We start from the raw sequence: 26,038 nt of genomic DNA, 5'->3' as shown, positions 1-26,038 counted from the left end.
TTCTTAAAGGGTTAGGTTGGCTATTGATATTCCCATATATATATATTTATATATATATATATATATATAAATAAATGCCTTTAGTCAATCACAATTACTAGTTTCCATAGGAAATTTAGGTGAACTTTCTGATGGTTAGGTACAGGGGTAATAGATACTTACCTTAGAAGGCTTCTTTGAGCAGAAGAGACCACCCACCATTTAAAAAGATTACCTGAACCAGATACTCACTCTTAAAATGACATTTCTAGTGAAGGAAACTTGGGTACTAATACCCAACTCTTTTCCCTTCAATTGAAGGTGATCCCAATTCAGACAGGAGGATACGGAGCCCAGAGGGAACTTGTTTCTCACCTAGAACTATAGATTGCTATGGAGACTCCTTAGATACAGAAAACCAACAGAACATGGGAATATCAATAGCCAACCTAACCCTTTAAGAACATCAGGTTAAAGGAGGCAGTCCTATAGCTATGCTGATGATGACTGACCCATACCCTCAATCAGTTCAGGGAGGAAGGGCAGAGAAGCCAGTAGGTCACAAAAGAGTTAGATTCACATGACCCCTGACCTAAATTATGATGTTACAAGTGAGCCAGAAGATGCAGTCATACATATAAGCCAGGCAACAGTACTAGAGATTGCCCATGTAAAGGTATCCTGCATGTAACCGCGTGTATTTGCTGATATACGTTAATTACTATACATCTGAATTATTCTTATTTAATGTCTTTTGTTTTTATGTAAATCTGCTTATGTGCTTGTTAGGCAGTAGTGACCCATCTGTCAGCTATGAACTTTTTACCTATTTATTTGTGAATTTTAGGGTAACAACCATTTTTAAAGTACCTATTATGTACCACCAACTCTGCTGAGAGTCCTGGGGATATAAATAGGAGAAAAAAGAAAGATAGTTCCTGTCCTCAGGCAGCTTACAATCTAATGGGGGAACACAATACACAAAAGAGATGAATGAGGTTGGGGACAAGGTGCCCACCATATGGGACATGGTGTCAAAGAAGAGAAGTCCAGGTCAAGATGGCAGAGTAGAAGGAAGACCTCTTTGCCCGTGAGCTGTAGGTTTTAGCCCCAGGGCGGGCCTGACCACCTGCCAGCTGGAGGGATTCCAGATCACCAGCAGCTGTGGCCGTTTCCAGATTTACCAACATATAGATGCAAATGACAAAGTCAGAGGTCAGTACAGTGTGGACTTTAAGACCAGTACTTGGGAGTGCGTTGGCTTCTCTGAGACTCTGTGCCAGCTTGGGATTGCAGTCTAGGGTGGAGGTCCTAGGGTGTGTGACCAGCTTACCAGAGTGTGCGGAGGCTTCAGAGACGGCACCCAACTAATACATCCGGCAGCTGAGAAAACCCCAGCATTTGGGACTAAAGCTCCCCTGTTTGGTGACAGAGTTCTACTGTGGCAAAAAACCCAGGGGTCAAAAGTGACTGAGGGGTGACATGACCAGGCAAAGGAAACAAAGCATACAGAAGAATCCAATATTAGATTCCTCTTTTGGGGACAAAAAGGAGCAGAGCATAGAACAGGAGGAAGACAGTGAAGTCAGAACTCCTGCACCAAAAGCTTCAAAGGAAAATACGAGCTGGTTACAGGCCATAGAGGACCTTAAGAAGCAGATAAGAGAAGTGGAGGAAAAATTGGGAAGAAAAATGAGAACGATGCAAGAAAATTATGAAATGGAGAGTCAACAGCCTGACTGAGGAAAATAATACCTTAAAAAACAGACTAACTCAGTTGGCAAAAGAGGCTCAAAAAGGCAATAAGGAGAGGAATGCCTTAAAAAGTCAAATTTGCCAGATGGAAAAAGAAGCTCAAAAGCTCAATGAGGAGAATCATTCCCTCAGATTTAGAATGGAGGAAAGGGAAGCTAATGACTTCATGAGGAATAAAGATGCTGTTAAACAGATCCAAACAAATGAAAGAATAGAAGGCAATGTGAAATATCTCAGGGGGAAAACCACTGATCTGGAAAATAGATCCAGGAGAAATAATTTAAAAATTATTGGACTACCTTAAAGCCATGATCAAAGAAAGAACCTAGAAATCATCCTCCAAGAAATTCTCAAGGAAAATTGCCCTGATGTTTTAGAACCAGAAGGCAAAATAGAAGTTGAGAGAATCCACCGATCACCTTCCAAAAAAGATCCCAAAAAGAAAACTCCAAGGAATATTATAACCAGGTTCTGGAATTCCCAGATCAAGGAGAGAATATTACGAGCAGCCAGGAAGAAACAATTTGAATATTATGGAAACAAAATCAGGATAACACAGGATCTGGCAGCTTCTACACTGAGGGATTGAAGGGCCTGGAATATGATATTACAGAGGGCAGAGGAGCTGGGATTAAAACCAAGAATCACCTACCCAGCAAAACTGAGTATCATGTTTCAGGAGAAAATATGGTCATTCAGTGCAATAGAAGACTTTCAAGCATTCTTAATGAAAAAACCAGAGTTGAATAGGAAATTTGACATTCAGATACAAGAAGCAAGAGAAGCTTGAGAAGGTAAACAGGGAAAAGAAATCATAAGCCACTTGTCAAAGTTGAACTATTAACATTCCTACATGGAAAAACAATAATTGTCACTGATGAAAATTTTCTCAGTATGAAAATAGTTGAAGGGAATAGAAATATATATATATATATATATATATATATATATATAATATGTCTATATCGGAGGGTATATGGGCATATGAATACATATGTGAATGTGTGTATATATGTTTACAGGCATACATAGATAGAGGGCACAGGACCAAGTTAATAGGAAGAGATGGTACTTAAAAGCTGAAATTAAGAGGTGAGAGAGGAAATATAATAAGAGGAGATGGAGAGAGACAGAAAGGGGTAAACTATCTCATATAGAAGAGGCAAGGGAAAATGTTTACAATGGGGGGGAAGAATAGGAAGGCAAAAGGGAATGGGTCAACCTTATTCTCATTGAATTTGGCTCAGAGAGGGAATGACATACACACTAAATAGGGTATCTCACCCTCCAGGAGAATAAGGGGGAAGGGGATGAGAGGGGGGATCATGGAAGGAAGGGCAGGCTGGGAGGGAGGGAAGTTGGAAGCACTCACTTTTGAAAAGGGACAGTATCAAAGTAGAAATAGAACAAGTGGGAGGTGGGATAGGAGGGAGGGAAATATAGTCAATCTTTTACAATATATCTTCTATGTTAATGTTTTGCATTAGCTACACATGTACAACCTATACTGAAGTGCTTATCTTCCCAGTAAGGGTGGGTGACAAGGGAGGAAGGGAATGAATCTGGAATTCAAAGTTTTAAAATTGAATGTTTTAAATCGGGAAATAAGATATACAAGCACTGGGGCATAGAGATCCACCATGCCCTAAAATCAAATGTTTAAAATTGTATATATATACTATTATTAAAACTACTTTACATGTAATTGGGAAATAAGATATACAGGCACTGGAGCATAGAGATCCACCATGTCATACTGGAAAAGTTGAAGGGGATATGGGGGAAGATATGGGAGAGAGCAGATTGGAGGAGAGGATATCCTGTGGGAATGCTATTTTGGGGAGGTGGGTAGGGGGAAAATGGAGAGAAAATTTGTAACTCAAAATCTGGAGAAATTAATGATGTAAATCAGAAGTTAATAAAACATTTGAGAAAAAAAAAAGATGTCCAGAATCAGAGCCAGGAGGAAAATGAGGGTTGACCTGCCTCGTCTATCACAAAATAGAGGCCATGGAGAAACTCACCAATGGAATTGAAGGGGGCCAGCATTGTGGAGGGATGTGAAATGTGGAAATCAAAGAAATCAGTATAAAATCACTTTGTGGGGGCAGCTAGGTGGTGCAGTGAATAGAGCACTGGCCCTGGAGTCAGGAGGACCTGAGTTCAAATGCAACCTCAGACACTTAACACAAAACTAGCCGTGTGACCTAGGGCAAGTCACTTAACCCCGAATACTCTTCCTCCCCCTCCAAAAAGCAAAAAACCAAACTACTTTGTGAACCTTAAAGTGCTATGTAAATGTTAGCTATTATTATTATATATTAATATTAATAGCTACACCCATGCTTAATAGTTATATTGTAATGTTATACCTAGTCCATTTGTTTTGTCGCTGTTGATGATCTGCTCATGTACTATGGATATAGGTGTTATGTAATGTAGAAGCACCTAGTCTAGTGATGCTTAGTGTTGGTATTGTATTTTGTGCTGCTTTGTAATGTTAATGTGTATTTGCCTTCAACAGTATTATGGGATGATTACCCAGGATGCTGGGATAATCACCCTTTTTCTTTTCAAGAGTTAATGTTTATTTTTGATGCTCAGGCTATAAAATTACAGATTTCAAGTATACCCTGGCTGATTTTTTTTTAACAAGGGACTTCAACATTCTGGCATTGGGGATAGATATCTGGGTTATGAGTCTTGATAAGGAAACGAGAAACTTAAAGAAACACTGTCCCAAGAACTCACTGGTTTGGTAAGGTTGCTTTGAATTTGTAAGGTAGGACAGTTGGGGTTCAGTGACTTGCCCAAGGTCACACAGCTAGTAAGTGTTAACTGTCTGAGCCCAGATTTGAACTCAGGTCCTCCTGACTCCAGGGCCAATGCTCTATTCACTACGCCATCTAGCTGCTCCTTGAATTTAGTTCTGAAGGCTTCTGGGAGGAAGAAGCCAGAAAAGAAGAATTAGATCATCCATGAGAAGTGCCACTAGCAGGATCATGGTGTGTCTGCCTTCTAAAAGCTATCTCCCCTCTTTACCTCTTCCAGACCTCTGATGCATGAGAGGATGATGGCATTGAGAGTCATTAGAACCCTTGCTACTAACCCCACCCTGTTTCTAGTCTCGTTAGAGGAGGACGGTGTCAGGAGGTAAAGTTACTCTCTTTAAGGTCCTTCTCTTCTTCTCTTCCTACCCCCCAATTGGCATTAGTCAGAATCCCCATGCTGGAACTGAACAGCAGCCTAATCGCCAAGCAAGTACTCCCCTTCCCCCCTTGTGGGTTTGTCCAAAACACACAGCAGGAGGACTTGGTAAATCAGGGTTAACAAAGGACATTAAGCATTAGCTTAGTACCAGAATGGGCGAGAAGTTGTTCTGGCTATAATGAAATGAAAGCCAGGTCCCATGCTCCATCAAGTCAACAACTTTCCAATCTGCAATTCTCAGCAGCTCGGTCTTTACAGGACCTAGTTCGCCAAGTCTGAATGTAGATGGTTATCAAGAGAATATTGGGAAGCAGCTATTTTTAATATAACTTTTAGTGTTTGCAAAACCCCAGAGAAACAGCAGGGAAGGTATTATCCCCATTCAATAGAGAAGAAAAACCTAAGAAGAGATGAGGGACTTGTCCAAGGAGTCTGTACTGAGACTCAGAGCCCAGCTTGGCATTCTTACCACTACACTAATTACCTGGTCTGGCCCCTTCCTTGTTTCTACCTCCAAAGTTCCCTCATTTCTCTCTTACCGATCACAAAAGTTAGTCACAACTCTGCTTTTATAGTTTATAAACCAGGGATCCTTAGGCATTTCTGGATCATGGACCTCTTTGGCAGTCTTTTCAGAATGACTTATTTAAGTGCTTAAAATAAAAGAACTAAGATTACAAAGGAAACCAGTTATAATGAAATATAGTTATCAGAATATTAAAAAAAAATAGGTTCATGGATGCCACGTTAAGAACACTCTTCTCTAGTCAAGCCAAAAATATATACAATGACAATGATGTAAACAGAAAGAATCACCACCCAAGGAAATCAAAAGTGTATGTAGCAAAATAAGGAACTAACATGGTTCCAGAGAAGAAAAATGAGAAGACACTACCACCCCACCCCTTTGCTGGGGCAGGAGTTCCATAAGGGTTGTACATTGAGTGTATTTTCAGATTTTTTTGATGTGATGAATGATTTATGCTCATTTTTTCTTATTCTTTTTTTGTCTTTAAAAAATGTGATGATTGTCATCAGGGGAGGAAGGGATACTAATGGAAACTACAGTGTTATAAAAATATGTCAATAAAAACATATTAATTTTTTTAAAACCTTGCTGTAAATGATCTCTCTTATTCTAGTATATAACTAAAGCCAACAATCCGTCTGGCAGCTTCCTCCCTCCTAGCAGCTGTCTGTACCTCCTTATAGACCAAGGACTCAGATCTTAGTGGAGTAGACAGCAGGGCTGATTGGGGCAAAGAGAAAAAGGGAAAGGTGGGACAAACAAGGAGAGATGAGGTTGGCAATTACTTAGAAAAAGTGAGACCTGTTTAAAGATCTTAGCTTGAAAAGGCCAAGGTCCCCCACTGCATCCTTGGCCATCTCCAGGCGTCCTGATCCCTCCTTTCTGGCCACTGGGCCCAGATAACTCTGGAGGAGAAAGAGAGGTTGGTGACTTTGGACAGTCCTCCCTCACTTAAGTCTAATTCACTTGCATGTCATGGCATCACCTCCCTGATGTCATGGTGTTCTTCCAGAACGAAAGACAGAGCAGCAGCAGCAGCAGCAGCTACTGTGCCTACAATTCAAGCTCCTACCTGGGTGATTCAGGACGGACAAGGTGTCTATAGCTTGGCCCACATGTTATTCCGGTGCCTCTTTTTTTTTTTTGGAGGAGGGAAGGCAAGGCAACTGGGGTTAAGTGACTTGTCCAAGGTCACACAGCTAGTAAGCAGGTCAAGTGTCTGAGGCCGTATTTGAACTCGGGTCCTCCTGACCCAGGGCCCGTGCTCTATTTAATGCACCACCTAGCTGTCCCTTCTGGTGCCTCTTTTGCCATGCATCCAGGACTAGGAGCCTGGTTTCCAGAGCATACTTGGAACCTATATGGTCTTGAGAATACTGTTCTCTCTAAGACTGATCAAAAGGAAATCATCAAGTGGGAGAAGAAGACTATGGAAAGGATCCCTCTATTCAGGCTATAGTGTTAAAGTGCTGGACTTGGGAGGTAAGAAGAATGGATTCAAATCCTGCTCTGATACAAAGGCAAGTCACACTCTGGGCCTCAGTTTCTTCATCTGTAAAATAAGGAGGTTGAACTAGATAGCTTCTGAGATGCCTAGTTCTAACTTTAAATCTGTGACTTGATGAGCCCTGGAAGACTTAGCTTTTCTTCACTCCCATAACAATTCAAAATACATTACTCTCTGGCACTAGTAACTTCCACCTGAACCTGAAACTTGCTGGGAAACCCAAGGCTCGGATAATGGCTGGATGAATTAAAAGTTTCCAGCTGCAGGGCTGGTTCCCTTCTCCACACTTATACAATGGTCATGGCTGCACCCTCGATATCAGTACCAACAAAGGTCCATTAAAGTGGCTCCTGGAACTCACTGATGAATTATTTGTGGCTCTCAGCCCCCACTTTCGGAAAGGTACATGAAAGAGCTTCTATAGGGAGGAGGAAGGTTAGACCTGACCTAAGAGAAACCAGGTGTTTGGAAAGAAAAATCCAGTCTAGAGCTGTTATGATTTCTCAGATCATCCTCTTCCCAGCAGTTATCATTAGAGGGCTGGGGGCAAGTATAAAAGGAGCTATTTGTTTAAGCCTGTGTACAAATCAGGATATCCCTGGCTCCTGTACATAACATCCCAGAATGTTGCTTCTGGAGGGACCTTCTAAAGATCACCTTAACCCCCACCCCCAACCTTTCATATTAATAGATGGGAAAAATTAGGTCCAGGGAGTGGGAGTGACTTGTCAAAAATCACACCACCAGCTAGGGTTGAGAACTCAGAGTAGAACCTGGGTCCTGGTGACTCCGGTTCTGTGCTCTCCCACACCATACCATACTCCTCCTCCCTTGTGTCATGTTGTTTTGAGTCTCTCTCCTCCAGGAAGACAGTAACAGCCTCATGGAATAGTGAAAAATGCATTTGATTTGGAATCAGTAGACTTGGGTTTGAGTCCTAGTTTAATTCTTTCTTATTTAATCCTTGTTCAGTTGTTTTTGGTTGTGTTGTGTCTAACTCTTTATAATCCCATTTGGGCTTTTCTTGGCAAAGATACTGGAATGGTTTGCCATTTCCTTCTACGGCTCATTTTACTGATGAGGAAACTGAGGCAAATGGGGTTAAGTGATTTACCCAGAGTCAGTCACACAGCTAGTAAGTGTCTGAGGCCACATTTGAACTCAGGAAGATAAGTCTTCCTGACTCCAGGCCACTCTATCACCTAGCTGCCCCAATACTCACATAGACCTGGTTAACAGTAATTTATTGTTTGGTCATTTCATTTGTGTTATAATAACAACAGCAATAATAGGTAATATTTCCATGGCACTTTTGAAGTTTGCAAGTGCTTTACTTATGTTGACTCATTTGAGTCACTTTCTTTACCTGGGTTTCAGTTTTCCCATCTATAAAATAAAGGCCTCTAGAACAGCAGGAGTTCCTAACCTAGGGTCCACAGACCACCCAAGCGTTCCATGGATGGATTGCAGGAAGTTGGTGGACTTGGATGCAAAAAAAAAAAATGCATTTTAATTTTCATTAACCTCTAACTGAAATTTAGCATTTCCTTCAATTATGAATGTGAGCAACAAACATTCTGAGGAGGTCATAAGTTTAACCAGGACACACAAAAAGATTAAGAACCCCTAGCCTAAAGTTTCTCTAAAGTTTCTCCAGCACTAACATTCTAGCATTTATATTCTATGGTTCTAAGCTGTCAGTTAACACAAAGTTGTAAATCCCCATCCCTGGGTACTTTGAGGGGGTCTAGGAGGTAGAGGAGCCCTCGAAGGGTAGCCAGAATATAGTATATGCTCACAACAGCATACAAGCACAAGTATGTAAAGCCAAACAGAATACAAAAGGAGAGGATGAAGCTAGGTAGTCTTAATAGAGACTTAATTCAGACTACTTCTCAGAGTTGCCTAAGGATCACAGTACAACTGTTGGAATTTCTAACACCATAAAACGATGCTATACCCTGGGGAAAGAGAAATCAACCAGTTCCAGAAAGCACACACCAAAGAGTTACTTTCTGCCCTGGTCATCATGTCTATCTCCCCAACTCCCAGATTTATAATGGACCCCTGTTCCTTATTTCCATCCTCACCCTTCCGCCATACCCTCACTAGGAGAGACTCATTTTGGTCTTTCAGATCAGCTCAAAGCGCACAATCTCCATTACCCTGGATGTCAAACATCTGAAGATGCAAACATCTGATTCTGAGATCCTCTGCTTCCTATACTGTCCTCTCCCAAGAATTTCATGGGATGGGCATAGAAGGCAGAGAGTTAGAGAAACCTGGGGAAGGTAGGGAGGTAGGGTATACATTTCCCTGCCTGAGAACCTAGGGTTGTGGTCTCCTGGAGAAAAGGGGATGCTTTAGTCAGAGCCATTCACTACTCCAATCTAACTCCAATGGGGAAAAGAAGGGCACAAAAGCTTGGTGACTTCTAGATTAAGTAAAAGAACCTCTCAAATCAAATAGTGAGATGGTTCTTAAAGAGGGAAAGAGTGGGATAGAATAAGCCTATTCACAGGAATGGGGAAACAGATTCACCTACCATGTTATTTTAAGCCATTCCACATCCAGGGAAGCCACCTCAATGGCTGACATGGTAGCCTTTGCTTCTCTCAGAGATAGTGAGTTGAGGCAGGGCTGAAGAAGAGATAAAGTCCCTATCACAAGGCTGCTTTGGAAATTCTGGTCACTCCCTCCCTCAGACTCCAGGCTGCCAGATTCTGTGGGCAGGGCAGAATTCAAAGGGGCCAGCCCTGAAAGGGCCTACAAGAAGGGATCAATGGCTTTCTGAGGTACCTTTGCTGTGACTCAGTTTTGGGGAAGATCACTCTCCATTAATCTGGCTTTGGACACCCAGGGAACCGAACTTTTCTTTCAAGGCAGGGTTAAGGGAATGTTTGGTAGACATCTCAGACCAGTATTTCCTTGAGTACCAAGTCAACTCCTATCTAATATTCCTCAAGATAAAGATGCCAAGAGCCCTTACAGGTACCCAGCCTTTGACGAAAGTCCGTCCATATTCACTAAAACTCCTTCACACGTGGCTTTATTTTCTGGAATCTTAGGGACAAACCTTGCCTTCCCCAGTCCTGTTGCATTGCCCATTCCCTCATCTACAAAAAAGGGGATGAAAATATTTGTACTAACCTACCTCACGTGCTATTGTGAGAGAAAAGATTTCAAAAACCTCTAAGCAAAGAGGCAAATTTTGGCTTGACATTGAGGGAAAAACATTTTAACAATCAGAGCAGTTCAAAAGTGGGTGTCTTGGGGTAGTGGTGGTGTAAATTTCCCTTTCACAGGGAATCTTCAAGTAAATACTGGACAATAACTTGTTGGATATGGGTCAAACTAGATGGCCTCTGAGGTCCCTTCCAACTTAAATTTTCTGGTATCATTAATAATATTATCTTGTCCTGAAGCCCAGAAAAGGCAAACAATCTGCTCGGTCACATCCCTTAGTAGAGCTGTGAGTTTGTGTTGTTGTTTCAGTTGTGTCCAATTCTCTGTGACCCCATTTCGGGTTTTCTTGGCAAAGATACCGGAGTGGTTTGCCATTTCCTACTCTAGTTCATTTTACAGATGAGGAAACTGAGGCAAATAGGGTTAAGTGACTTGCCCAGGGTCATACAACTAGTAAGTGCTGGCAGATATAAACTCAGGAAGACAGAGGCTCAGTCTTCTATCCACTGTGCCCAAGAGATCTGAAAAGGATCTCCCAAATCCTGTGGCATTTCCATGTTTCCTATTCAAAAACAAGGGTGTCACTACATTTCCCTGTCTGAGAACCTAGGGTTGTGATCTCCTGGAGAAAAAGGAATGCTTTACTCAATCATTTACTACTCCAGTCTATCTCCAATGGGAAGGAAGAAAAGAATAAAAGCTTGGTGGTTTCCCAGTCAAATAAAAGAGTCTCTAAAGTCAAACAGTGATACTGAGTTATTGGTTAAATCTATTCTTTTTTTTTTTTTTATGAGCAATTGGGGTTAAGTAACTTGCTCAAGGTTACACGGCCAGTTATTTCTGGGTGTGGCTAAGTGTCAGAGCCTGGATTCAATCCCAGGTCATCCCGACACTGGAGCCGGTGCTCTTACTCGATGAGCCACCTGGCTGCCCCCAGTTAAATCTATTCTTGAGGGCACTGAGCAGGACAAGAATCTCCATCCTAGAGTGTGCTAGTGGGGGGAAAGGGAAGGCTGCTGGGGAGGTGCCTTCTTCAGGATTACTAGGATGGTCCCAGTAACCAGAATCATAGCTCTGAGGAAGGGCATTCCTACTAACCATAGCATTTGGCACCAGTACAAGCAATCTTGGTGCTAAAAATGACACAGCAGCCCATTCCACAGACAGAATGATTCTGACAAATGGGAGTTTTCTGAGATACTCATCAACAATAGTCAAGTATTGGAACTTAGTAGTCTTTGCATGGAAACTAAGGGCTTTAGGAAAAAAGACTTTTAACTTGAGAAGCAATTCAATAGAACCCCAGAAACTCAGCAATCCTAGCAGCGCTGGGCACCCACAGGTGCTTAATAATGATTTGTCAGTATCTCTCTGATGCCCAGAGCATCAGGGAATGACTTCTTTATTTTTTTTTCTCCTCTTCACCCCAAAGCAAGAAAACCTCACATGACAGATACATGCATGTTCATTTTATTCATAGGATACAGTGTAGGAAGGGACCTCCGAGATCATCTAATCCAACCCCTCATTTTTCAGATAAGAAAACCGAGACCCAAAGAGTTAAGACTTACCCAAGGTCACAGAAGTTATAAATTTCAGACAGAGTTTGAAACCAATGGCCTCTAACTACAAATCTAGTCTCTTTCCATGTTTCACAGAACCTTTCATTTCCTGGAGAAAATTGTTCTTTAAAATAAAATGTCATTGGTGAAGCTAGGTGGTGCAATGGAATCAGAAGGACCTGAATTCAAATCCTGCCTTAGACACTAACTGTGTGACCCTGGGCAAATCACTTAACCCCAATTACCTCCCAAAATAAAATGTCACTACAAGCCATAGCAGTGGGAGGAGAGTCAGGAAAATTTTCACCTCACCTCTCTAAAATTATAGCCAGGATGATGGCGACTTATAGCATGGTAAAAAGAGTCCAGGAGGGCTGGGTTCTGGTCCCAGCTGTGCTCCTAACTAGCAATGTAACCTGGGATGTAATGTAATCTCTCTGAACCTCAGTTTCCTCATCTGTAAAGTGAAGAATTTGAATAATGTTGAACCTGGAGAACAGTTTATGAAATGACAACATTAATTCCAAGGAAAACAACTCCAAAAGACCTCAGAACTCTAACCACAGTAGGGACCAAGCATAACTTCAAAAGACTGAGGATGAAACATACCTTCTACCCCCGGCAGAAGAGAGGTACAAGACTAGACATGCATTCTCAGACATTGTGACCAATGTGTTGTTGGTGTGTGTGTTTGCCTGACTATACACATTTATTATAAGGGAGCACTTCTACAGGTAGGATGAGATGATAGAAAGGTGCATTGTGGGTAATAAGAGATAGGAAAAAAAAGTTATGACATTTTATTAATTGAAATCAAGTAACTGTAAGTGGTCACTAAATAAACTTTGGTGGTTGTATCAATGTTCAATATAACATTTAATTTAAAAAAATAAGTCGGAGGTGGTTGGACTAGCTTTGTAAGATGTAGTTCTAAGATTTTGTGATCTACAACTTTCCTGTCCAGAAAAGAAGGGAGCTTAGGTGTCTCCCACCAAAAAAAAAAAAAAATAGCCAGGACCAACAGCTGCATCCTGATTCTACCTACCAGGCCAAACAAGAGAAACTAAATATACCAACCACCCCAAAGGAGATCTGCTTGTTTCCTGTATCTTAAAAAGAATCTAAGAGTTGGAAGGGACCTCCGAAGTCAGAAAGTTCGACCTCCCACCTCTTGCAGGAATCCTGTCTTCAACCTGCTAGATGCTTAGGCATCCAGTATCCTTCTTCTATAAAATCCAGGAGAGCATCAAAGCTGTAAATCCTAGTTATCAAGAAAAGAGTTTAAGCAGTAATGATCCTACAGAAGAGGCTGCCTACAATCCACTGCTGAATCACGTAGTCTTTTCCTTAGGGTGACTGTTCCAGGATTCCATTGCTCACTCTGAGAAGGACCGACTGAGGACACTCTGCTCCCCTGCAGTTCCTGTGTGGGAGAAGGCAGTTGTTTCCCTAAAGCTGAGATAGAAACAGCAACAACTGGGACAAATAACATCCTCTCTGGGCCTCCGCTGTCTCACCTGTTGTGTCCCAGACCCCTTTCTCAGTCTGATAAAAGCCTACGGATTTCTTCTCAGAAAGCTTTTCTTTTTGGGGGGGGAGGGGAGGGAGGAGTGGAAAGGCAAGGCAATTGGGATTAAGTGACTTGCCCAGGGTCACACAGTTAGTAGGTGTCAAGTGTCTGAGGACGGATTTGAATTCAGGTCCTCCTGACTTCAGGGCTGGTGCTCTATTCACTGCACCACCTAGCTAGCTGCCCCAGAAGGTTTTTAAATACATAAATAAGATATATAGAATTACAAAGAAAACCAATTGTACTGAAATACAGTCATCAATTTTTTTTAAAGTTCATGGAGTCCAGGTTAAGAACTCTTGCTTTAAGATTTACAAAGGATTTTCCTCACAACTGTGTGAGGAAATACCAAATGTTACTACCAAACAATTGAGAGAGAAGAAAACTGAAGTTGATTGTGGAATTTAGAGTGCCAGGCTTGAAGTCAGGAAGACTCATCTTCCTGAGTGCAAATATGGCCTGACACTTCCTTGCTGTGTGACCCTGGGCAAGTCACTTAACCCTGTTTGCCTCAGTTTCCTCATCTGTAAAATGAACTGGAGAAAGAAATAGCAAACCACTCCAGTGTCTGCCAAGAAAACTCCAAATGAGTATCACAAAGATTCAGACAAAGCTAAAATGACTTGAACAACAACAGTTAACTGACTTGCCTGTGGTTACAAAGTAAGTACATGGGCTGGGATTCAAACGCAGGTCCTTTATATTGCCAGTCCAGTGATCTTTTCTACCATACTACCTGTCATTCCATTGACCCACCTGCGGCTCGAGGACAGAATAGGATCACTTTCTAGCTGCCGCTGACTGTCCTACTTCTTCCTTTGATAGCAAAGCTTCTCAGACCAGAAAATCCAGCCTCCCTTATTAGCTGTATCACCCAGAGCCAGTTTACTTAACCTCTGTGCCTCAGTTTTCTCAACTGTAAAATGGGGATCACAATAACACCACCTCCTAAGGCTGTTTTGATGATCAAATGAGATAATATTTGTGAAGTGCTCAGACACAGTAGGAGCTTAATAAGTGCTTATTTTCTTCCTTTTCTTCTTTCCCTCCTTTCTCTTTATCTTATCCCTTACAGGAATCACTTCTTGCCCCCACTGTGCAATCTTGAAGATCAGGATAGGCAAACCTTTCAAACTGCTCTAAGTTCTAGTTAAGGAGATCTAAGGGAGCAGAGAGAGCGAAAAAACTGGGACTAGATTCAACAATTCCAAAGGCTTTTCCAGTTCTAGGATCTTCTCACGGGAAAGTGCTAGATCAGCCTTCCCAAAGCAGCAGCCCTTCCCTCCCAGCTGGCCTGGCCGGAGTCTCTAACCCCCTTCGGCTACAGCTGGAAGAGCCAGGTTCCCATAGAAACATCCAATGCCTCCAAGTCATCAGTTGGAAGCAAAGTGGGTGTCTCCTTCCAGGCAGAAAAACAGGGGAGCACATACTTTTAACAGAAGCAAGTAGCCCCTCACCCATTCTAGAGACACCCCTACTGAGGAAAAGCAAGCAGTTGAAGGTTCAGCTCTGGACAGGACAGCAGGAGAGAGCTGGAGAGGAGGGAAGGACAATGCTACAACTTCTCTACCACTTCTGCTTTCTTTTTGCTTCTCTGGAATTTTTTTTTTTTAAAGAAAAGTCAGTGGAGTTCAGCTGAGCTGGGGAAAACGCCCTATGACTCCAAAGTTTTGGGGTTTTTCCCCCTTGTCATTACAGGAGTGACTTTAAACAACTTCTCCAGTTCAAATCATCCTGGCACCAACCCCTCCCTACAGCAGGCTGAAAAAATCCCTTCCCTAGGGCTCCTGGATGAACCTGGGGCCCAGGCCACTGTTGTTCTACTTCATCTCTGGGGAAAGAATGGGTTATCCTGCAGGGCCAGCCACTGAGGGCATCCCCACAGCCCTCTCAAATGGCCACTGCTGTTAAGAATCTCCCGTCCTCCAGTGTGACCTTGGGCAAATCACTTAACCCCAATTGCCCTTCCTTCCCCCCTCCAAAAAAGCAAAAAAAAAAAAAAATAGTCCTCTCAAAGCCAGTGATAGCTTCCCTGTTCATCTCTTTCCTTTGACACCACTATTCCCATCTTACTCCATGATTAGAGATTTCTTAGCCCCTGGAACTCTCAATTTGGGAAAGAGAAGCAGTTGAAGTTAAAATAAAATAAAGTAAAAACCAGAATTTTGAATGGACCCACCTGCTGGGGGAGTAAGTTAGATTTCTGGCGTTGGAGGGCATTCACTAGTCCAGGAAGGGGAAGAAAGAGTGAGTACAGTGAAGTAGCATGGGAGTGACAGGAAACTGTTTAGGAATCAGAATGATGATCACCAGTGATTCAATGACATCTGGCAACTTTGTTTGTTTATAGGTCTCTTCCTGAAGTTCTCTCCACCCACTTGGATCTCCCAGATGACACAATGGGTCAGGCTTTTGCTTACACAGAGAGAGGGAAAGGAGAAGGAGACAAGGGATTCAGCACTAGGCCTGGCTCACCCCAACTTGAGAATGATCTGGGAACTATCTTCCTGCTCCAATCATCCCTCCCTCCCCCAACTACCCAGCAACTCAGGGAAAATACATAGCTGAAATCAGATCCACCAGCTTTATTTTGGGCCAAACATACCATTTCCCTTAAGACCAGGGCTCATGGCTAGCTTGCTCAATCTCACAGATATTCAAGGTCTCCCTGCAGACACCAGAATATCCCATTCCAGATCTGGCTGGTCCTCAATAAGCATATGGTAGTGTGCCCCAGCTCTGTATTTCAAAGGGCCAACCTGTTCCATGGCTCTCAAGGTCCCTACTCTGGTCCTAAGCTCTCATAGTCTCACTTAAGGAGACTGGGGGATGAGGATGGAAGGGAGCTTGGATTGGATCAGACAGTTCCAGGGGGGAAAGATCATTTGTAGATCATCTTCTCATGGGAAGATGCTAGATTAGCTCCTCCAACCTCAGGAGACTACAACCTTCAATCATTACTATGTTTTCTTCAATACTTTCAAGAAGCAATGATTTTAAGGAGGTGGGTACTACCTTCACTGACCCAGATCATAACCCCTCTATGAGTTGCTATAGCCAAAAATAACTCATGATCTAATGATGAACCACTCTGAATTTAGCTATAGTTGTCTCAGATGACATTTGGGCTCTTGCTAGGCCTGTACCTGAGTTCTTTCCAACTTGGTAGTATTTCAGCAGGGAGTCTTAGCCTGATGGGGGGGGGGGGGGGGGAGGAAGGGAAGAAGAGGATCCACAGACATGTTTTTAAAAAAAAATTTTCCTAAGTGTATCTATCTTTATAATCCTATTTTATTTATGCATTTTAAAACATTCTGCAATGTTAGTTATCTGTAGCTTATCCTGGCTAGATCTTGTATGTACAGAGATTGCAAGCATCTTGAGGGCAGGGAAGTATTTTGCCATTCTTTGTATCTCTGGGGCTTAGCACAGTACCTGGCATACAGCAGGCACTAAATAAATGTTTATTGACTGAATGACAAGGCACCTGTGGGCTTCATCAGACTACCAGAAGGGATCATGATACAAAGAAGATTAAAATCCTTGGTGCTGCAGTTTTTGTTCTACTGACATGACTTTTGGAAGCCCAGAGTCATGAGGATTCCAGTCATGGCTCCCCCAGGACTAGAAAAGCATCTCAGTGGAGGCTCTTGCCTCACTTCAAGAAAGTACAAATGGTCCAATTTATTTCAGGGTGCATGTCCACTGCCCAAACTGGCATCATCCAATGTGGTATAGGGGGATACAAGCCAAAGATAATGTGAGGAAGAGTATGAGCTTAGAAATATCAGAGGCCCCCAAAACTATTCTCTTGGGTACCCTCTGAGTCACTGAAGCCTCCCAAGTAGAGATAGGACATCTCAGAGATAATTCTCCAATCCAATGAGCATTTTTTTAAAGCCCTACCATGTACAAAGCACTGTATTACATTCTAGGAATACAAAGACAATATAAATGAGTCTCTGACCCCATAGAATTTATATTCTCCTGAAAAGATAAAAATATAAATAATTTGAGGAGGCAAAATGCATTAAAAAAAAACAATTAGGCTTCCTGTTGGCAGTGACATTTAATCTGAAGCTTCAAGGTATTCTAAGAGGTAGAAGTGAGGATGCAGTGCATTCCAGGATGAGGGGAGAGGCTGGGCTAAGGCAGAAGTGGAATGGAACTAGGTGGTTCAGTGGATAGTCAGGAGGATCTGAGTTCAAATGTGACCTCAGACGATTACTAGCTGTGTAACACTGGGCAAGTCACTAAACCCTATTGCCTCTCCTAAACAAACAAATGCAGAGATAGCAAGGTTTAAGGGAATACACGTGAGCATAGCCCATAGACAAACAAGAACAAAATAGTCCTAGGTTTTAGTCTGAGAGCTGCCTAGTGCAAAGGGAAATGATATGAAATATGCCTGCAAAGTCACGCCAGTACCGTAGTAAATTCCAACATTGGAGAGTTTGTATTCTATCTCCAAGGCAATAAGACACCACCGAAGGTTCAAGGGAGGGGTGGGGTGCCATGGTCAGATTCTCAGATAAGGGAGGCTCTTCTGGAGCCCACCTTTTGGAGACCCCAGACGACAATGGCACCAAATAGCTGAGAATCTTCATTCTAGTTTATTTCCTGAACCACTTATCACCTCTCTGTAAAGCAGGTCAAAGGGTAGGAGAGAAAGACTTCCTTTCACATCTACAAAAGAATGGGATGCCTCTAGAGGTAGAAGAGTCCCATCATTGGAAGTATTCAAAGAGATACCAGCTAAGCACTTGTCAAAGATATTATAAAGGAAATTTCTCTTGGAGAAAAAAGTTGGACTACATACTGGCTAAAATAATTTCTGACTCTAAGATCCTATGAATGCAGAATTGGGTGTGTTGGTCTTAGATCCAAGGGGACTCTCAAACACTTTCAGTAGCAATAGACTAGGAAAAGGATGGGACATAAGGAGTTTAGAACGAAGAAAGAGAAGAGAAAGAAATACTTTCTATACTAAAATGAAGGCTTATGGCCCAAGGTAGGGGTAGCGGAGTGGCAGGAGGTTAAAGTCACAGAGATACCCAAGGAGAAGGAGCCCATTATAGTGGAAAAATCCTGTAGTAGGGCAAGGAGGCATGAAGACTGGAACAGTACCACCCTGCTGAAGAAGCTGTGTCCCTGGGGTGGGGGTACTAAGTCAAATACTCAGGGAAAGATTTACATTCAGAATGAAAGGGAAAGGACATGACCTGATCACTAAGATCATAGATGAATAAACCACTAAACTTTGTTTGTGTCCATGATCACATGACTTCAATCTTTAGAAGTAACCCAGCTGCTGACCCCCCTCCCAGAACAGGACAAGTACAGATTGTCCACTGGTCAGGAGGGGGGAAAGTAGATGGCTGGAGGACTCATATAGCATAGATACCAAACATGGGGCTCAGTCCATCCTGTTCAGGACCAGGGTGGGAGGAGGTTAAGTCCTGGAGCTGAAGATGTTTCCAAATAGATCTGCTGAGCTCTTAATAACTTGCTTTTAAAAATGCCAGTGGAATGACAGAAGGACAAGGTCATTCCTGCAGATGGTATTAAATGAATTAGTCTTCCTAGAACATCATAACCAAGAAGACTGAATGAAGGAATGATACCCATCTACAGCAGAGGTTCTCAATCTACAAGCTGTAAACTTGTTTTTAAATACTCTGATAACTATTTCAAAGTAATTGGTTTCCTATTTTGTGCTTTATAAAAGTCTTCTGAAAGGGGGGCCATAAATTTCACTGGACAGCAGAAGAGATCTATGACATGTAAAAAAGATTAAGAAACCCTTGTATTAGAAGGAATCTCTGTCCTTGGCCTTGTCCTAGTCAATATTTTCATGAATGACTTGAAAGCAAGCCAATCATATTTAGGCATGACACAAAGCTTGGAGCAGCAAACTGATTAGATCATAGGATCGTTATCCAAAAAAAAAAAAGAAAGAAAAAAAGAAAACGACCCACTAGGATGATGAGCTGAATAAATGAAATTACATCTATTCCTATTAAATTTTAAGTCCCATACTTGAATTAAAAAAAAATAACAACTGCTCAAGAAAAGGGATTGAGAAGGTGAAAAAAGAGTTCATGGTAAAAAAAAAAAAAAAGAGATCTAGAGTTTTTTTGGACTATACACTCAATATGAGTCAATAGTGTGACATTTTTTTAAATCAAATACTCTCTCATTAACTAAATGAATATAAAGAGTCCGGACTCAGGAAAGTGATGGTTCTTCTGTACCATTCTTTAGAAAGATCTGGGAAATATTATGTTCAGTTTTGAGAGACATTTTTCCCCCTTTGTGATCCTATGCAATTTATTTTATGCATCTAAAGTATAATGACAAAACTAGCATTTACATATCACTTTAAAGTTGACAGATCACTTCTCAAATAATATTTCATTTGATCCTCAAAAAATAAAACAAAACAAAAAAACCCTGGGAGGGAGGTTTCTTTATTATCATCATATTCCAGATGAAGAAACTGAGGCTGAAAAATATTATGTGATATGCCCAGGGTGGGTCAGTTAATAAGCATTTATTAAGCATAGATTATATACCAGATAGTATGCAAAGTGTTAGGTCACACAGCTGGTTTGTTTTTTTGGGTTGTTTTTTTTTCCACCTTTTTGGAGGGGGGAAAGCAGGGCAACTGGGGTTAAGTGCTTGCCTAAGGTCACACAGCTAATAAGTGTTAAGTGTCTGAAGCTGGATTTGAACTCAGGTCCTCCTGACTTCAGGGCCAGTGCTCTATTCGCTATGCCACCTAGCTGCCCCTGCTAGTAGGTATTTGAAACAGGATTTCAACTAAAGAGGCATTTTTAGAAAGGGCATTAAGAAGAAGTGGCAGAGGTAAATGGCCAGGAATAGGGGGTACTAGAAACCATGACATACAAGGATGGCTTGAAGGAATAGGGTTGGGTTAGTTCAGACAAGTAAAGGCTCAGGGAATCTATGATAGCAACCGTCAAGTTGTCATAGTGAGGAAGAAGGGCTAGATCTCATAGAATAGAATTAGGAACAAGTTGCCTTGATTGCAAAGAATCAAAGGTAGGCTTGATATGGGGGGAAAAGTTTCCAAACAATTAGAACTTCCTAAAAGGGAAATGGGGAGCCTTACGGTTTGGTAAGAGCATAGTACATACATAATCATAACACAGACTTGAGTTTGAATTCTGGCCCTGTACTTAATCCTGTGTGACCTTGGGACAAGTTGTATCACTTCTCAGAATCTCAATTTCCCCATTTGTAAAATCAAGGAGCTGAACTTGATGACCTCTTGAGTTTCCTTTCAGTTCTGAATCTATGATGTGATCTGGTCCCTCTCCTTCATATCTAAGAACTAGGAGGCCAAGCATACTTCTGAAAAAATGATCTTTCCTCGTCTTAGAAGATTTAAAAAAAAAAGGAGGAAAGGTACAAATTACCAGCACTCTTGTTCCTCAGAAGAAATGTTTCAGATACCAGCTGCCAATAGAGTAGGATGACAGCACCAGAGAACAAATAATATTATTTGATGATGATGACAGCAGTAAAAATAGATAGCATTTATATAGCACTTTAAGAGTCTACAAAGCACTTTACATAGGTTATTTTGTATGACCCTCACAACCCTGTGAGATGGCCTCGAGGCCACATGGCCACAGATTCCCCATCCCTAATCTAGGGTCACATGGCTAGGAAGTATCAAATGAACTCAGCTCTTCCGTGGTCACCTCCAACAAGTATTTCTTAAGGGCCCACTACGTGGCAGGCACAGTGATAAGCCCTAGGGATGCAAAGAAAGGGAAAAAAAAAAAACAGCTTCTGACCTCAAGGGGCTCACATTTCAATGGGGAGTGGAGGTGGACTACATGCATTATGTTCATACCAGATCTATACAGCCTAAATATGAGGTAATTTATTCTTCCTTATACTGTACTTCCAGAAGTCAATGAATGCTTATTGGGCTTAAAGAATGGACTTCTTAATTATAAGGAGATGAAAACTGATGAAAACTAACAGAACCTATGTGGAACCATCCATCCAAAGCCTTCCTAGCATTCCACTCTAGCTGAGTGAACTGGGAGTTCCCAGCTCCAGTGTCCTGGATTCAGTGATCTCAGGAAAGCCTTCCTGATAAGTTAAGTCCTCTGGCTTTCCTTGGGGCCCTGAGGAGAAGCCTCCAGTCCACAGGTCAAGGAATCAAAGTGTAGGAGGTCAACTTTCTGAGCCTCCAGGTCTAGATTGCTCAACTTCCTGCCCTTTCCCCACCCCAAGCTTTATCTCTGGCATCTCTCCAGGCTTCATTCCTTGTGTGACAGAGGTTCCCCCACCCACACCTGAAGAAAGTTTCACCAAGTCCTTCCCGAAGTGGAAGAGGGAAAAAATCAAGGCCATTTCTCCACCAAAGAAGGCCACCATCTGCCCACACCACCTACACCGATCTCCCACCCCCAAACCACACCGACAGCACAGACTTTCCCTTTTCCAGAAATGGTTTTGGAGTCAAAGGACTCGGGTTTGAATGCTGGCCCCTCGACATACCAGCTCTGTAGCTCTGGCTGGGTCTTTTTGCTTCTCTCTGGGCCTCATTTTCCTTATCAGAAACAGGAAGGAGGGAAACTAGATATATGTGCCCTTGTGGTCTAAATCCTAAATCCTACATATGCAAAGCAAAGCAAAACAATTCTAAAGCAAATCCAGTCAAGGCCTTGAGCAAAGCACATATTTAATAATTATTTGCTGGGTTTGTGGATTTGATTCACCTGAACTTTGCAGAACCAGACTTTGTACTTTTCATCCCACCTTTCACCAGGAAAGTATCTGTAACTGTAACCCTCAATTTTAAGTACACTTGCAAGGCTCCCTCCTGGACTTTTCTCCTCCTCTTCTCTTTCTATACTTGCTCTCCCTCTTCAATAAGCTGCAATGGCTCCTTATCACCTCCAGAATCAAATATAAAATCCTCTGGCATTCACACCCTTCACAACAAGGTTTCCTCCCACATTTCTAGGCTACTTAACCTTCTTGCCTCCTTTCTTTATTTTGAATGAGACATTCCATCTCTGAACTCCTGGCACAGTCATTCGATGTTCCCCATGCTCTAAAAGCTGTCCTGCCTCATTTCTGCCTTCCAGCTTATAATCTTCTACTAACTTTTCCTGATTCCCCCCTAATACTAGTGCCTTCACTTGATTATTTCCAATCTATCCTGTCTGTATTGTTTGTACGTACATGTTTTCGTGTTGTCATCCCTGCATACCCCATTAGACTATGAGCTTCTTGATAGCAAGGATAGTATTTTGCTTTTTCTCTTTGCTTTTCTCTTTTGCACAGTGTCTAGCACATAGCAAATGCTTATTGACTGAGCAGTTTTTCATCTTTCCACCTCCCACCTGGAAACTGTCTATAACTGTAACCCTCATCCCCACCCCATAGTAGGTTTACCCAAGGGCTCTTTCCTGGGCCTTCTCCTTTCTTTACACTATATAAACTTTATGCTTCTCTATTCTCAATACTATCTCTAGATGACCTTATTAACTCCTATGGGTGATAATGGAGAAAACTTCCCAAGATCAGCCCCGGTCTCCCTCCTAAACTTCAGTCCTAAATCACCAACTGCCTATTAGACATTCCAAATAGACATCTCAAACTCAACATGGACAAAACACCCCCATACATATCCCTCCTTAAAATTTTGCTATTTCTGCTGTACAACTCTCAAGCCACCCCAATTAGAAACCTATGTCATTCTTGACTCCTAACTCTCCCTTCTTCATCCAACACATCCTACCTGTTGCCAAGTCTTGTCAATTCTACCTTCACAATATCTCTCCCGTTCATCCCCTTCTTTCCACTCACTTGGTCACAACTCTAGTTCTGGCCCTTATCACTGGTAACCTGGACTATTCCAAGAGACTGCTAAAGATTCTTCCTTCTTCCAGTTTTTCTATTCTCCAATCTATCCTCTACACCATTGCAAAAGTGATCTTCCTACAAGCACAGGTCTAAGGTCAAATATAAACTCCTCTGTTTGGCACTGAAGGCCCTTCAACACCAGGATTCAACCAACCTTTCCAGTTTTATTCTCTATTCATTATTCCCCTTTATACCCATTATCTAGTCAAACTGGCCTTTTTGCTGTTTCTCACACATGACACCCTATCCTGTCTCTGCCTTGGTACAGGCTTTCCCTTCATGCCTGGAATGCACTCCCTTCCTCACCTCTATGCCTCTTAGAATCCCCAATTTCCTACAAAATTCAGCTTGACATCACCTTGTACATGAGACCCTTTCTGACCCTTCCTAAGCTTCCCCCCTCAAAAAGACCCCACCACATTCTTGTATTTATATATTTTGTACTTAATCCTTGTGCCCCTTATTAGTTCCCAAGAGACTCAGATCAAGAACTTGAAAATATACCGAGAGATCCCCAACCTCTGTGATAATCAAATGAGCACCTACTGTGTATTAAGCAAAGTTCGAGGCACAGGGGGGTGGGGGTGGGTCATTTGAATACAAAGGTTATATGTATCCCTTCTCCAACAATGGATAGCTTTTTTTTTAATATCTCCAATTCAACATGATAGTTCCAACAGTTCTCTGTCTGAATCCCCTTCTGAACTTCTTGCTCTCTTGTTTACTTTTTCATGATTTATAAACATTCTCATCTTTCTGTTAAAATCCAAATCCATATACTGGCCATGTCTGGAAAAAAAATGCTCCATTCTGCCCCGAAGTTCCATCACCACTCTCTTAAGAGGTGAGAAGCATAATTTATCACAGCTTTCTGGGGGTAGTCATTACACTGATCATAGTTCTAAAATCTTTCATAGCAATTTTCCTTTACAGTAGCTCATCATGTATTTGTACATAAGGATTCTTTCTCTGTCTTTCATCTCTTTGAAATATATCCTAATGGTGCTATCAATGGGTCAAAAGGTATACACAGTTTAGAGACTGAGTATAGTTTCCAATTGCTTTCCAGAATGGTTAGAACATTCGTGAAACCATTAACATTGTGTTAAGTATACCTGTCCTTCCCACAATCCATCCAACAATTACCATTTTCTCTTTTTGTAATCTCTACCAGTCTGATGGGTGTAAGGTGGAGTATTTTAGAGGTGTTTTAATTTGTATGTCTATTGTTGAACAAAATTACTTTTCCAAAGAGGTTAGCTTCATTTTATAAGATTAGGATGCTGAGTTGAAAATATCACTGGGGATTTGGCTTGGTTTGTGTATGAACTAGCCAGATTGGTGTAAAGACTGTTATCCATAACAGTAACATGCAGTGTGGGTATAGTAAAAGGATCTTATTTCTAAGGAGTAAGCAAAACATCCTTGGGAATTTTTATTAGGGAAAAGGTGGGGAGGAAAAAAAAAGGAAGAACAAAAGATAAGTGATTTCTCTAAAGCAGAGCTCCAAGTTAAGCTCAAGGAACCTGGATGATCAGATTAGTAGTTAGAGGGACCTCCCAGCCAAATCAGATGCTAAGGGAATGCTTAACAAAAAGATTTGAGACTTATAACAAAATACCACAATGCAGCCTCCCCTTTGTTGCTAGTCCTTTAACCCAGAAAGTTAAGTTCCCTATCCCTGAAAGCTCCAGGGAAGATTTTTGCCCGTTATCACCTGGGTAAGATAGAGCCTGGGAAATCTACTCTGATATCTCCCTAAACTCAACTACAGAGCACCCCAATCTCCTGCATGAAGGAGCAGCTAGTCTTCAGGCAAGGGTGGAGAGACAAGGCTCAAGTTCAGGGAATAAGATAAAAAAAAAGCTAAAGCACAAAAACATAATCTGGTAATGCTACAGTCACATGAAACAGTTCAGACAAGCAAGGCAGGTCATGAGGGAAGCTTGGAAAATCAACCATAGCCTGCAAATCTACAGACAAGGAAATAAGAAAACCCAGGATTTCTTGGAGAGTATTGTTCAGTCCCTTCTTTGTATCCTGTCCCCTTTGTTCTCTCCAGTGTCAGTTCTTTCTTCTGGTGTCCTCAGTCAGAAAACAGGGAGAGTACCTTTCTCCATTCCACCCAGATGAAGTTTCAGAGAACTGGTGATGGAGGTGGGGGAAGGGAAGTTATAAGAAACCCAGACTCTATAACCCTAACTCCCCCTAACTGGGCCCCTCATTGTTCACTTCCCAGACTCCTAATTGGAAAAATCTCTCCAGACCCCATTAGTTGTAGACAGATGGGAAACAGTGTATTTCTCCCTAGCACCCCAACATCTGAATTCCCTTTTCCAGAGGGGGTAGAAAGACTCCAAGGGGTTCTAGACATACAAATTGCCCCCTTCTCCCCAACCAAAATGTCTACTGCTACCTGGATAATAAGTAGAGAACATGGAGGTGGGGGTGAGGAAGCAGAATGGAGAGAAGAATGAAGCACTCACTTAGGGAAAAAAGAAAACTTTTAAAAAGCAGGTCCCATGTGACCCATTCAAGGCAAATGCCATAAACCTGGTTTGAATCAGCCAGCATCCACCCACCCAATATATACATACACTCAAGCTGGCTCATTGACTGAAACACGTACAGGGAAGCAGGCTCAATGACCGAAATACACACATACACTAAGGCAGGGGCTGAGTGACCAAAATACTCACACACTGTAGGTCCAGAGACAGAAATATAAATACTCATGCTCAGTGATTGAAATTCACACACTCAGGCTCATTGACTGAAACACACACACACACACACACACACACACACACACACACACACACACA

At 42.0% G+C, this 26,038-nt stretch overlaps 1 protein-coding gene across 4 annotated transcripts in view; it reads right to left on the bottom strand.

Annotated features, from left to right (window-relative positions):
• The window catches only part of CDC42EP4 (CDC42 effector protein 4), a 32,794-nt gene that overhangs the window by 5,040 nt on the left and 1,716 nt on the right, over nt 1-26,038 (bottom strand). The window contains exon 2 of one of the 4 annotated variants that reach the window (XM_069076507.1): nt 9,526-9,620. The exons of 2 other annotated variants lie outside the window; for them this stretch is intronic. The gene's annotated coding sequence lies outside the window, so the exon portion shown is untranslated. Of the gene's footprint in view, nt 1-9,525; nt 9,621-15,477; nt 16,487-26,038 lie in introns of those variants that run through there. One more of the 4 variants, XM_069076509.1, reaches the window with a different exon arrangement.

Source organism: Petaurus breviceps, unplaced genomic scaffold (genome assembly GCF_028583685.1).
Source record: "Petaurus breviceps papuanus isolate PSGF00001 unplaced genomic scaffold, PetGlider_PUasm1.0 90925, whole genome shotgun sequence".
NCBI classification, from domain to species: Eukaryota; Metazoa; Chordata; class Mammalia; order Diprotodontia; family Petauridae; genus Petaurus; species Petaurus breviceps.
Note: the sequence above shows the minus strand (reverse complement) of the source record. Positions and strands in the feature narration are given on the sequence as shown.